The sequence below is a fragment of the Leptonychotes weddellii genome, chromosome 3 (genome assembly GCF_054177405.1).
Source record: "Leptonychotes weddellii isolate Sample4059 chromosome 3, ASM5417740v2, whole genome shotgun sequence".
Lineage (NCBI taxonomy): Eukaryota > Metazoa > Chordata > Mammalia > Carnivora > Phocidae > Leptonychotes > Leptonychotes weddellii.
The window spans coordinates 17,640,917-17,652,358 of NC_138371.1; the positions used below are offsets into that span (position 1 = coordinate 17,640,917).

General features: G+C 50.7%; 1 long non-coding RNA gene across 1 annotated transcript in view; it reads left to right on the plus strand.

The window, feature by feature from the left end:
- LOC145720462 (uncharacterized) overlaps positions 1-11,442 on the plus strand; it is a 62,094-nt gene that overhangs the window by 1,370 nt on the left and 49,282 nt on the right. The window lies entirely within an intron of this gene.

Here is an 11,442-nt window from a genome sequence, read left to right on the forward strand (position 1 = left end):
GAGATGCAGTGAGCACCTACTATGTGCAGGCATTGTAATAGGCACTGAGCGCTACTGGTGTGTTTGTTTCCCTTGCAGCATTCTGGGTCTAAAGACAGCACGGAAGGGAGAGTGGGGAAAACGTAAAGAAGCAGCCAATATGTAATTACGGTATGATAGGTGCCCTGGAGGACAGGCACATCATACAGCAAGAGTTCGTAAATGGATCCCGATGGTCTGGGGAGAGCAGAGAAGGTGTCCCCTAGGAAGTGACTCTTTCCAAATGTTAGAGTCCACAGAGTGAACAGGAGTCGACTGGGTAAAAAGGAGAGAAAAGGTATTTCAGGCAGAGGGAACAGCACGTGCCAAGGTCCAGGGGCAGGAGGGGCATAGCCTGCTTGAACCTCAGGTGCCTCCCCAGGGTGGCGTGTTTTACAGTGTTAATTTCACATTCAATTGCAGGCCAGAGAGAAAAGAGGCTAATGCAGAGGCTGTGGGGTCAGGGTTAAAATGCTGCGTCATTCCTATTAGCTGTATGACCCTGAGCACGTTGTTTGACCTTGCTATGCTTCTGTTTCCACCTGTGGCAATGTGGGATGGTAATGGTGGTCTCTGACTCAAGGGGTTGTTGTAGCAATTGAGAGTCTCTATCTGTACAAACATTTTGGGGCAGCACTTTTAGTAAATGCTTGATAAATGTCAGCTATGTTTATTATCTACTTATTTGATCCCCCCCCCTCCCAATTAGACAATTAAGTCCTTAAGAGCAAGGACCCAGGTCTGTACCTGAAGCCTCAGCACAGTGTCCGGCATGTGGGAGGCCCTCTATCAATGTTTGTAGAAGGAGTGAGTTAACCGCAAGGTCATTGTCGCCAGAGGGAGCTGGTGGGGGCTGGGGGGAGTCAGGAGGTTGGACTAGAGACGATGGGTGAGTTTGGCAGGCGCCTTTGGTCATGTGAAGGGCTTGGTGTTTGTCGTAAGAGCAGTGGATGTTTTTGAAAAGTCTTAATCAAGGGAGTGGTGGGGACAGATTAGCCTTTGGCAAAAATGCCTGGGCTGTCTGTTTCAACATCTGTTGCAGCCCAGCTATATGTTAGATGATGTGATGTTAGATGTTAGAGGTCATCTCATTTATTTATAAAATGACCCTGGGAAATAGGTAATACAGCTAGGGAAACTAAAGCTTGGAAGATTCAGTAGTTTGCCTGAGATCTCGTAGCTGGAAAGTGCTAGAAAAATAGGACTTCAGATCTCCTAGCTCTGCATCATTTAGGATGTTGACTCGGCTTCTATAGCAGATTCCAAATTACTGAACACTTAAATGTGAGAGGTACCTAGTTGCTTTATCTCTCATGAAAAGTCTCTAGCTCATATCAGAGCTCTACTTATGAAGTTGTTTAGGAACTCAGTTTTGTCGTTCGGCCATCCTCAATATGGGGCCAAAAAGCTTGATCCAGCTCCTGCCATTGCAACTGCATTCCAGTTGGTGGAAAACAGAGAAAGGGGAAGGAAAGATCATGCCCTTCTCTTTAAGGACATGATATACTGCTTACATTTCATACATTGTTTCTGCTCAGATGGCAAGGACCCAAACTATCACATGGCCTCAGTTAGCTGCTGGGAGGTATTACTTTTTTATGCTGTGCAGCCAACAGCCCGGCCATACTTCTGGGGACTTATTACTAAAGGAAGAGAGTGGGTATTGGGAGCCACTGTTAGTTTCTGACTCAACTCACGCTCCTGCACCAGTGGGAGGGAGAGCCCCTCTGCGGCTCCTGGGGCAGGAGGTGAGGGCCTGCGCCGTGCTTCCTTCTGGGGCCACACTCAGAGCATGCTCAGTAGGTCTAAGACATGGAAGAGCTTCAGCACTGACCCAACACAGGGGCGATGGAAGGCCAGTTGAGAAGGACCAGGCCTAGCGACAGTACACTGAGTTGAGAAGCATTGGTTTGAGCAGAAGTTGAAGAGTCTGGAGGTGGACATGTTGAGGGAAGCAGCCGTGGGGCTTCCGGTGGAAATGCTCACGGGGCACTTAGAAGTGAGGGGTCAAGATCCTGGAGGTGGTGACGCCACGTGGCGTAGCTGCACAGCTCAGTGGTCACCCTCTTTCACGGGAAGGACCTGGCTCCCAGGGATGACCCCCAGCAGCCATGTCTGTGCCTTGGGGTATCCTGACCACTTCCTCCCCGTGATACAGCAGGCTGGTCCAGGGGCCAGAATCCGATTCAAGGTGGGGTCTGGGGTGGGTGGGTGGCTGTAGGAATGTCTCATCATTTCCTCCAGAGAGGTGACAGGACACAGGGGAAGGATGGTCCTGTGTCTCAGTATAGAGGACGAGGACCAGTGCAATGGTCCCTATGCTTCAGGTGTGGTCCAGAAACTGCAGAGAGTGGCCTAACCAGGGCCACGCAGCCCAGACGAGGCCTCGGCACCACCTACGGTTCAGGTCCCCTGCCCGCTGAAATTCCTCACTACTTCCGTTGAGAGGGTTGGGTGATGGAGAAAATGAGTTGAATCACAGAAGGATTGTTGTGCATCTGTGGGTGGAGACTCATCCCCAACTAAAGGCATTGCAGAGAGAGGAGGGTCGTGAATGGGACCGGGGCACATGGGGGTGTAGGGAGGAGGTGGAGGAAGAGGGTCTTGTGAAGAAGACTGGAGGTCTCAGAATGGGAGGAAGAGCTCGTGTCTCCGTAGAAAAGGGGAGTTTCGAGGAAGAAATGGGCAATGGACAGACAGTCCAGCTGCCCCCCCTGAGGATCACGTCGAATGAGCCCTGGGAGAAGGTCACTGAAGTGACCATGAGGAGGTCATCCTGGCTTCCTCCTCCGGGGAGAGAGACAGCAGAGGGTGGGGGCTCGGGGTTGAGGAAGTCGCTTAGCACAGTGTCTGGCTCCAAATGGCTCATGGTATTTCTAGAACTGGCGACTCCGTGAGTGAACAGGAGGTGGAGAGAGACAGCAGGTGTGGACATCCTTTCAAGAACCCAGACTTCTCCCCACCGCGATTCACTTCTCTTCCCGAGCATTGCTCTCTGCTTTCAGGTGCTCAGCTTGCATTCAGGGTGATTTGTCCTGGAAATCGGAAGCCCCCTGGGGGTGGCCCTGCCGAAGGAGCCGCCTTCTGATACCTCACCTCGATCTTGCTTGCTGTGGTATCGATACTGGCAGGTGTCAGCTGGGGAGGGAGAAGCCTTCTCGGAATGAAGCTCCTTCAGATCACTAGAACCGCGGGACTCTATCCCAAGTGGGGAGATAAGGGAGGTGAAGATCAGGTGAGAGCCGGGCGCCTTTGTGTGGGCCTGGTGTGACATTACAGCCCTCTCCCTGCCCTTCCTTGGCCGGACGTCCTGCTCCCGGGACGCTGATAACCCAAGCCCTGGATTGGTGTTGAGGAGGCCGGGTCCTTGCTCCAGGCAGACGCCAGAGGGGGGTGTCTGGGCCCTGCAGGGCCAGCCCAGCGGGGGAGGCCCAGGGAAGACATTCAGCTCAAGGTTCCTCCCTCCCCTCTGCCTTTTTCGCTCTTCCTCGCCTCCCCTACCTCTTCCTAGCTGCTCTTTCCTGCTTCCTTCCCTGGGTCCTGTCCTCTCATGTCCCATCTCATTGTTACTTCTCTGTCCCCCAGGCCGCCTCCCTCCCCCCACCTTCCCCCCCCCCACCATGGGGTCACCTGTAGACAGGCTGCAGGTCCTGGCTGTGGTCCTTCAGGGTGGATGGACCAGGGACCTCAGGGAACAGGAGGGGCCTAGGCATGGGGGGTTGTTGAGGGAGGGCTTTGGAAGTCCAGATGGGGCTGCAATTCTGGTATCTGAGCGTTTCTCCTCCTGCCTTAGGGCCGCACCACCTCAGCCAACTTCCCAGTGCCGTCCCGGGCCTAAGGCTCCCTCCAGTGGCCGACAGGGGGCACAGCGGGCACTCCCGGACAAGGTCTCAGGGGGCCCCAGGCTGAGCCAACTTCCAAGGGCCCCGAGAGAGAGACCCATCTACTGAGAGCTGGAAGGGGACAGTAGTTGGGCACTTCGAGGCAGGCTGTTTATTAAAAGCCCCAGGGAAGTGGCGGGGACAGAGACCTGGAGGGCCCCGTTCCCGTCATCGGTCGTCCTTCCTGGCAGACTGGAGCTGGTCCAGAGCCCCTCCATGACCTGCCTGTGGGCAGGGCCAGAGACCCTGCAGGTGGCCAGTGGTAGCAGGAGCCACTGAGGCCCTGACCGAAGGGGGTGGCTCCGTGCAGCGGCGTTGGACTAGCAGCCAAGAGATTTGGGAAGACTGGGGGCTGGCCAAGAGACTTCCCCTCTCAAAACCTCCGTGTCCTCATCTCTAACTGGGGCCTCTGGGCCATACGATGTGTCTGGGTGCTTCTCGCAGCCCTGCATGACCTGGCCCCATGTTCTGACTCCCTGGGTCCACAAGGCCCGTCTGCCCACCCTTGTAGCCGGCCTATGTTCTCCCCCCTCTCTCGGTGGGGCAGGCGAGTGTCTCTCTGGGCGAGCAATGCAGAGTGGGCTTGCACTTGCCCTTTGGAGCGACTCAACACTGTAGATTCTGTTCTGCTCACCCTGTGCCTCCACCCTCCGTGGAAGCATGTTTCTGCAGGGTCCGGCCCCACAGTGGCTTCCTGTTCCCAGGGCCTGGGGTCTAGGAACCAGGAATGCAAGCGTCTGCTTTCCCTGGACTTGGTCATTTACTTCCCTCCTCTTCAAGGTCGGTGACCCCTGTGAGAGTGAGCGTGAACATCCACGTTTCTCTCGAGGACTCCCAGGCCACCGAGCTCACCGAACTGCCCCAGGTCTTTATGAAAGAAGCCGAATCTGACAAAAAATGAAAATAAATAAGTGAATAGGCCTCTTTTCCCCCCAAAAGGAGTGATGGTGGGCGCCTCTGCAGAGGCAGGACTGAAGACCTCGTACCCCAGCTGAAACGCAAAGATGAGATGTTTTCATCAGCCTGCTCATGGAACATGGAGGTGGAGCACGTGTTGGGGGAGTCCCTCCAGGCACTCTGCTACTTCCTAGCCCTCGATTCCGGGCCAGTCATTTCACCTCTCTGTGCCTCAGTTTCCTTGTCTGTAACACAGGGCAGTCCTGACAAAGTTATGTAAATATTCGTAAGTCCTTTATGCAGGGTGTCTAGCTTGGACTACTGGGAGGGCCGTCACATTTATTGACTGCCTGCGATGTGTGAGGGACACAGGATCTCATTTACCATGAACTCAACAAGGTGGTCATTATCACCCCCATTTCATAGATGAACAAACCAAGGCTCAGAGAAATAACAATTCAATTAAGAGCCCATCTAACGATTCAAACTCGCATCTGTCTGCTTCCAAAGACTCATCTGGGAAGGTACAGATGGAGTGGAGGCAGGAGCCTGCTGAGGGCGGGCTCCTGAGAAGGCAGAAGTCCTTGTGAGACCAGAGAAGAGCCAGACAGGTGGGAGGGAAGAAGGCAGCCAGGGACAGGCCTTAGGGAGAGGAGGACTTGGGGCTCATGAGATCTGGTGACCGCTCATCACACCGTGCCCTTTGTGAGCAGGACAGCTGGGCTCAGAGAGGGGAAGGGACTTTCCATAGGTCACTTGGCCTCGTGGAGCTTGGCTGGTCCAAAGATTCAGGGATCGAGAGTCCTAGGACGGTCACCAGGAGGCTGAGAAGGCCAGCTGTTGTCTGTGGGATGCTCCTGGGGAGACTCCAGGGCCCGGCCACAGGCAGCACTGGAAAAGGGCCGCAGTGACACGGTGGCCGAGGGTGGTGGTGAGAAGCCTGAGGGTCGACATGAGGCCCCCGAGACCGCACTGGAGGGGCCACCTCCCCTGCCTCTGGAGGAGCTGGGAATGCTCTGGGGCTTAATAGGAGAGAACCTCCGGGAATGCAGGGAAGGAAGGAGAGAAAAGCCACAGAGAGGCCGCTCCTGGCCAAAGACATCATGGTTAGAGCCTGAGTCTACTGGACATCCAGCTGTGGCCACGAGCCCAGTCACCTGGCCCAGGATCCCCTCCTCCTTTAGAAGAGGCAAGCGGCCATGCTGCCTCATTCCTACCTCCCCCGCAAGGTCCCGGGAAAGGGGTGGCTTTAGGAAAGAAGGCTGTAGAGGCATTGGAGAGGGGATGTCGCCCCCTTGTGGCCGAGCGGTGGTACTACGAAGCCAAGGTTGGATGACCAGAGAGGGAGGGCCCCACGCAGCCAGCCACAGGTCGCTGCAGTTGAAACACTTTTGAGTTCCTCCTGGGCACCGGGCTCCCTTTGTGAGAGACGTCCCGGAGCCGGGTGCGTGCGAGACGCTGGCGGCTTTCAGGCTTCATTGCCGGGAGCCGTTTTCTCGGGAGGATCTTCGGGGCTCTAAGGGTCCCAGGCACCTTACCATAGCAGCCTTGGGAAGGCGTATACTGAGCTCTCCGCATGAGCCCGGCCCTGTGCGGGGCTCTGAGGACCCAGAGATGGACAGGACGTGGACCAGGCCCTCCACCATCCATGCGGGACCCAGGCGAGAGGCCAGCGGACCATCACGCAGCCATCTCCGGGATGGAGGGACAGCGCATTAGGGGCATAGCCACTTCTCCTGCGGAGGGGTTTCTGTAGTACCCTGGCCTGTCTCCTCACCCCTCTCCGGTCGAGGAGTTTGGGAGGAGAAATGGAGCTCATTCTACTTCTCTCTGCCCCCTCAGAACCAGCATGCTCCAGGACGTTTGCATTCCAGTCTCCTCTGCCACGAGGCGGGGGGCCTGTCCTGCGCAGGGGCCCTGGGGTTGTCCCGAGCCGCTAATCTCTGTATGGGAGGCTCTCGCTTTGAGTGACGTAGGAGCAAGTATGGGGCCCCTGCTCTAACGTTCTCCCATTAGCTGTACAAGTAACATTAAAAAAAAAAAAAGATTTTATTTATTTATTTGACGGAGAGAGGCACAGCGAGAGAGGGAACCCAAGCAGGGGGAGTGGGAGAGGGAGAAGCAGGCTTCCCGCCGATCAGGGAGCCTGATGCGGGGCTCTATCCCAGGACCCTGGGATCATGACCTGAGGCGAAGGCAGACGCTTAACCGGCTGAGCCACCCAGGCGTCCGTATCAGTAACATTTTCATCTTCATCTTCCCCACTTTGGGTCAGTCAGTCGTTTCTGAATTCAGGTGTGGAAAGAGGATGTTTATTGCTTCTCCAAATCCCTAGAGCAGTGGTTCCCCACCAGGGGGGTTTTGCCTGCCCAGGTGATATTTGTCACAACGGAGGGTGGAATCCTCCTGGTATCTAGTGGGTAGAGGCCAGGGACGCTAAAAAAAAAAAAAAAAAAGTCCTAAAATACTCAAGACAGACCCTCAGAACACAAATCATTCAACCCAAATGTCAGTAGTGCGGGAGTTGATAAACCTGGACCTAAAGAATAGGGTGTTAGGAGAAATTACAGGACAGGTGCCCAATTCAGCCTTGTGGGGAGAGGTTGTGTGAAGTGGGAGTTCAAAGAAGGCTCCTGGAAGGAGGTAATATCTGACTTGGGTTTGGAATATAAGTTGGCGGTTTCCATGCAGACGAGGTGTGTCAAAATCAGACATGTGGAAGAATATCTGGGCAACGGGAACAGAGTGTGCGAATGCATGAGGCAGAGAGGCCGTGGTACATATGTACTGGGCATGAGCACATGGTGCATGACGGGCTGCACGGAAACGGGAAGATTAGGCTGCGGAGGTGGGTCGGGCCGAGCATGGAAGGCCTTGCACACCTTGCTATGGAGTATGTTTTTATAAAGTATAAAAAAGCCACAAAATGCATTCACAAAAGTGTACAAAACACAAATGTATATGAATGTAGAGCTCAATTAATTACCAATCATATGTTGGTGTTTCCACCTTTGGCTACTGTAAGTAAAGCTCTATAAGCATTTTTGTACTTGTCTCTTGGGGTTCATTCTTTTGTTTTTAGAAATTATTTTTAAAATTTAAATTCAGTCAATTAACATATAATGTATTATTGGTTTCAGAGGTAGAGATCAGTGATTCATCAGTCTTATATAACACCCAGTGCTCATTACATCATGTGCCCTTCTTAATGTCCACCCCCCACTTCCCCATCCCCCAACCCCCCTCCCCTCCATAACCCTCAGTTTGTTTCCTATAGCTAAGAGTCTCTTACGTTTTGTCTCCCTCTCTGATTTCATCTTGTTTTCTTTTTCCCTTTCTTCCCCTACGATCCTGTTTTATTTCTTAAATTCCACATATGAGTGAAATCATATGGTATTTGTCTTTCTTTGATTGACTTATTTCGCTTAGCATAAAACCCTCTAGTTATAGCCACGTCGTTGCAAATGGCAAGATTTCATTTTTTTGATGGCTGTGTAATATTCCATTGTAGACAGATACCACATCTTCTTTATCCATTCATCTATTAATGGACATCTGGGCTCTTCCCATAGTTTGGCTATTGTGGACATTGCTCTTATAAACAATGGGGTGCATGTGCCCCTTCGGATCCCTACATTTGTATCTTTGGAGCAAATATCTTGGGGTTCATTCTTATGAATCTCTTTTTGGGCATAAACCTAGTATTAGAATGGCAGGGTCATGGGGTATGCATATGTTCAACTTCAGTGGGTATCATCAAATAATTTTCCGAAGTTCTCGTAAGAATCTACCCTCCTACAATAGTGCCAGAGACTTGCCATTGCTCTCCATCCTCACCAACAGTTCCTATGGACACCTTCTTGACAGTTAGCTCTCCTGAAATGTGTGTAATGGCAGGAAATTAATTGTGTTTTTTTTTAAATAAGGTTTATTAATATATAATTTGTATATAACAAAATTTACCATTGTAGGTCTACAGATCTATGAATTTTCATTAACCTATACATTTTTGTAATAAAAATACATAGTATTTTCAGCACCACCCCACCACCCTCCAAAGGTCCCTCTTCCTCTTTACTGTCAATCCCTTCTGTTACCCCAGTACCTGGCAAGTACGGATCTATTTTCTGTCTTTATAGTTTTGCCTCTTCCAGAATGCTATGTAAATGGAATCTTAAAGTAAGTGGCCTTTTGAGTTTGGCTACTTTCACTTAGCAATATGTTTTTGAGATTCATCCAACTTATTGCCTGGATGAACAGATGGGTAATTTCAAAAATGAGGTAGAAACTGTAGGAAAAAATAAAATAGAAAGGCTCAAAATAGAAGACGCAGTAGCAGAAATGAAGAAAGCTTTCGATGGGCTCGCTCTCTTTCTTTCTGTAGCACCATATTCAGCATGAATGGTTGGCTAATACAGGGAGTAACACGAATGAGGAAGGATGTGATCGGTTCCTTGGTTGTGTGTGTCTCGGGGGAGTAACACGAATGAGGAAGGATGTGATCGGTTCCTTGGTTGTGTGTGTCTTGGGGGAGTAACACGAATGAGGAAGGATGTGATCGGTTCCTTGGTTGTGTGTGTCTCGGGGGAGTAACATGAATGAGGAAGGATGTGGTCGGTTCCTTGGTTGTGTGTGTCTCTTAGAACACAGTTTCCTATTGTCTGGGTTCAAAGCAACTTCTGGTTCACATGGAAGGCGCGGCCTCCCAGGGTTGTCAGGGCCCGGCTTACCCAGTCGTAGACGCGTCGTGCTCGCCTTGTACTCACTTTGAATCCTGCTGAATTCCAGCGCAGAGAGCAGTCACTGGATTCTGGGCTCACTGGGTGTTGCCAAAGGCTGTGTGTGCCTGGGTAGCAAAGACTAGTGGACAAGCTTTTTGCTGCATCTTTTCTGCTCATGGGCATTCTCTATAGGCCCATTGGACTTGACTTACAAAACAAGAGTTCAAAGGCAAACCCATCAAGAATCCATGACCTTGATAGCAGAACGTGACAAGGAGCCTGGGGCCCTGCCCAACGGCAGGGTTCACACACCCTGGAAGCTGATCCGGGAGCCCCACCCCACTCTTCCTTATCCCAGGCCCATTATCCAGATGGAACTTCACGTTTCTGATGCCCTTCAACAGATGAATGGATAAAGAAGATGTGGTCCATATATACAATGGAATATCACTCAGCCATCAGAAAGGATGAATACCCACCATTTGCATCGACATGGTGGAACTGGAGGGGATTATGCTAAGTGAAGTAAGTCAAGCAGAGAAAGTCAATTATCATATGGTTTCACTCATATGTGGAACATAAGGAATAGCATGGGGGACCATAGGGGAAGGGAGGGAAATCTGAAGGGGGAGAAATCAGAGAGGGACACAAACCATGAGAGACTATGGACCCCGGGAAACAAACTGAGGGTTTCAGAGGGGAGGGGAGTGGGGGGACGGGGTAATAGGGTGATGGGTATTGAGGAGGGCACATGATGTGATGAGCACTGGGTGTTATACGCAACTAATGAATCATGAACACCACATCAAAAACTAATGATGTACCATACAGCGGCTAACTGAACATAATAAAATAAAGTTTGTGGTTCCCTCTTCCGTAATATGTTCCTGTTTCTTGATGATTGTTTCAGAGATTATCCAGTCATTTTCTGAAAGGATACACTGACAGCTAACTTATATAATCCCCTCCCTTTGCCTTCCACTTCTTACCAATATCATTACCTGTAGTCCCTCTTTTGTCTATTTTGGAACTTTCTAGAAGATGCGTCTTTATTTTCTTGTTACATAAGTTATAAAAATGTATCTTGATTCCCTCATTTTGTAAGTTGAGGATATTTGGGTCCATTTCCTTCACCAATTTTTCCCCTTTCACATTTATTTTTTTTCATGTGTGCTTTCACTGACTATATTTGTTGGGGTAACACTAGATGCTGAGACCAATATGTCTCGAACACAGTGGAAGTTTACTTACGGCTCCCAGAGAAGCACTGGGGGGTGACTAGGTTGGCAGTTCATTCGTTGGTTTAGGCTGATGGAAGCTTTATGAATTCAACGACGAATCACGGGGGTTTCCATGGTAATAATCTGTTCCTCAGCCAGCAGGAAAGAATAACGAGCATGGATTAGAGGAGGCGGGCAATGTCTCTGGGCCAGGTACACATCACGTCACTCACACCCCATTGGCTGCAACTCAGACCCACGGACACATTTTATTGCAGGGCAGATGTATTCGGCTTAGCTTCCCAGAAAGAAGAGGAAAACAAAACAGTTAATTTTGGTTAATAACTAGCAGTCTTTGTTCCTTGCATATCACCACGTTTGTAGTCTTTCTGTTCTCTTCAGTGATTTCTTCATAGGCTGATTCTTATTTATTTATTTAATTTAAAAAATTTTAATTTAATTTTATTTACATTCAATTAATTAACATATAGTGTATTATTAGTTTCAGAGATAGAGTTCAGTGATTCATCAGTTGTATATAACACCCAGTGCTCATCACATCACGTGCCCTCCTTAATGCCCATCACCCAGTTACCCCATCTCCCCACCCCACGTCCCCTCCTGTAACCCTGTTTGTTTCCTACAGTCAAGAGTCTCTCATGGTTTGTCTCCCTCTCTGATTTTGTCTTGTTTTCTTTTTCCTTT